Source organism: Cryptotermes secundus, unplaced genomic scaffold, assembly GCF_002891405.2.
Source record: "Cryptotermes secundus unplaced genomic scaffold, Csec_1.0 scaffold475, whole genome shotgun sequence".
NCBI classification, from domain to species: domain Eukaryota; kingdom Metazoa; phylum Arthropoda; class Insecta; order Blattodea; family Kalotermitidae; genus Cryptotermes; species Cryptotermes secundus.
In genome coordinates this window covers 76,582-79,694 of record NW_019737987.1, presented here as the reverse complement: position 1 = coordinate 79,694, position 3,113 = coordinate 76,582, and positions in this window count along the sequence as shown.

Below are 3,113 nucleotides of genomic sequence, written 5' to 3'. Positions count from 1 at the left end.
TTGATGAGGTGAATTTTTTTTTTCACTTTACCTAATCCTTCCAGCCGCACTATGACCCTGGGGTTGACTCAGCCTCTAACAGAAATGAGTACCAGGAATCTTCCGGGAGTGTAAAGGGCAGCCGGCATATAAGGCTGGCAAACTTACCGCCATATGTGAGCCAATTGTCTAGAGGAAATGTGGGAGCCTCGATGTCTCACAACCCTGTGTTCCTCCGCAGCCTGGAATAGGTGTTAAATATGAATGTGTTTAAAAGAGAAGATTTAGGGAAGCAAATAACCATGATCACAGAGATATGCTGAATTAGTTCAGATTTGAAAGAAAACATCTTGATGTCTCATCACCAGAATGCAAGACAGGATTACAACATAACAGATATGTAATGGATCTTATCAAGGTGTAAAATTCAAGTAATTGGTAACAATTGTGACTTGTCAATAGCAGATCAGATTTGAGGAATGCTTTCTCTTCAGTTCATACAGTCTTTTGTCTTCCTGTTTGCTATCTAAAATTGCAAANACGGAGTTTGTCTCATATATATTGTTGAGTGTAACAGGATGCTTAAATATAATATTCTAATTTTAAATTTGAAAGGGTTCTGATGATGGTGTATAACACCATTATTAATTAATGGGTTTTTGGACTTTTTCCATCCTCAGGTGAGGGTGGGGGGAAGACACCTACACAGATGGGCCCCTTAGAAAGAACTAATCTCAATCCAGTGATTGATATTAGCTCTTTCTAAGGTGCCAAACTGAGTAGGTGTCTTTCCCCTTCTCCTGAGGATGGAAACAGATCCAGTTTCCTAAACATTGTGTTTTTTAAGATTTGAGGTTTTCACGGCGGTGACTATGAAGAAAGCAGTCGTCTGGGATGTGGCACCATGTAGATGTGCCACGGTGCCACATCCCAGAAGACTGCTTTCTTCATTGTGTTTTTTGTTTTCTAGAATACTGGATGATGGAAAAAGTCCAAAAACCCAGTAATTCTTATTTTTTCCTGTTTCTCTAAGGATGTGAAGCTTGATTTCTGATGTAAAGGGGAACCACATAGACCAAGGATGTTAGAAGATAATAGGAAGGCAATGGTATACAGTCATACAGGTTTTGTTTCTACACATATAGTCATTTATATTTTGAGCATATTTTTAAGGTTTAGAATATGATTTTTTCCAGTTGTGACATTTCTTTTGTGTGAAGTCTGCTGTCCAATGAATGTTTGTTTCAGAGTAAATTTACTGCAATATAATGCAGTCATATTGATGAGGTGTGTTTGAGAACAAATGATGCCTTTGTTCTAAATTACTGAATAGTTTAGATTTAATCAGATGAACGATATACAGGATGTCCCAGGAGGAATGGACCAAACTTCAGGAGGGTGTTCCTTATGTTAAAGTATGCCAATATAACCCAAAACACCTATGTCCAAAGTTGAACGGTTACGGAGATAATGGCCTGAGAAAAGTGTGGTCTTCTGGCAGGTCCACGCACTATAGTAGCTGTCAGCTGAGACCCTTATCTGTTTGTCTTTGAGTGCTGTGAGTCACGCAACTGTAAGCTCATGCGCTACCTAGAGAGCGTACAGATTAAGTTGCGGCGGGGTTGTGAATGGGTGGTAAATTAGTTGTGTGATGAGTTGCTGAAATGCCTCTTGTTTTCACACGTGGAATATTGTGATATGCATTTTGTGTGTGGATTTTGCGGTGGCAATGCACGTGCTGCTGTTGAAGAATACCAAAGGCGTTTTCCCGATCGAAGGATTCCATCTCGAAGTGTATTTACGCGAATTCACCAGACATTGCGTGATACTGGTTCTCTTGCAAGTGTTTCTGTGCACTCTGAAAGGGAGGATGTACGAATGATAGACACACGAGAGCACATTCTTGATATTGTTCAGTGAAGTCCGCGTCTATCACTCGTAGAATCGCCTCTCGCATCGGCGTATCACGTATTCAGGTGTGGCAAACTTTACATCATGAAGAGTTATTCTTACCATGATCAAATGGTACAACATCTGGAACCAGGCGACCATGCACAGCGTATGGATTTGTGCCACTGGATAAAAAGTTCATCCCGAACTGTTAAGCGTCATTTTATTCAGTGATGAGGCGTCTTTTACCCTGGATGGTGTAAATAATTTACGAAATGTGCATACGTGGTTCCATAATAATCCACATGAGATAATGGAAACGAAATTCCAAAAGAGATTTCCTGTGAATGTACGTTTACAGTTATGTGGTCGGGTTATAGCGCAGCCATATTACGTCATCGCTCGCCAGTCATGTGTCATGTATAGTGCTTGGAAACCTAAGGACAATTATGACATGGCGAGCGAGTATTTCGTACTTCAATTTTATGGCTTTCCGTCACTCACAAGTTAGTTTGATGTTACGTACATTATTAACATTACAGAATCCACATATTCCTGCCAGTTTTAATATGTATTTTGTAATCAACAAGTGTGTAACAGCGGTCAAAGTTTCACACTTCTCTGGCCATTATCTCCGTAACCGTTCAACTTTGGACATAGGTGTTTTGGGTTATATTGGCATACTTTAACATAAGGAACACCCTCCCGAAGTTTGGTCCATTCCTCCTGGGACACCCAGTATATAAACGTTTATAAAAAGAAACAGTGATACACCTGTCATCCTGAAGGCTACAGATCCATAAATAAGTTGTTATAGTGAGCATTGTGGACCATTATTACATGAACAGAAAGGGTCTAATTCTTCATTTTAATTTGAGGACCAGAGACAGTGTCACTATGTGTTCGATGGTGGCTGCAAAGTGTAAAGAATCAGTATGAGATATTTCAGCTGTAACATAATAGGCATGAAATATTATACAGGCATGGAGGAAATTATATACATTATTATGGAAATCTTTCTTTGTGAGTGTAAATTAGAGGTATACTTTTAAGTTGAATGATAGTGTTACATGGACTGTTGTAGTGGAGTTTCATATTATGTTGTAATGTATCCGTGAGTTCTGTAAACAGGTATATAATAACAGTTATTTTATATATTTATTTAGCTACATTTTTTGGCAATAAGAAGCCATCTTCAGACATATAAGGTGTGTCCCAAAAGTCATGAAATATATTTCTTTCCC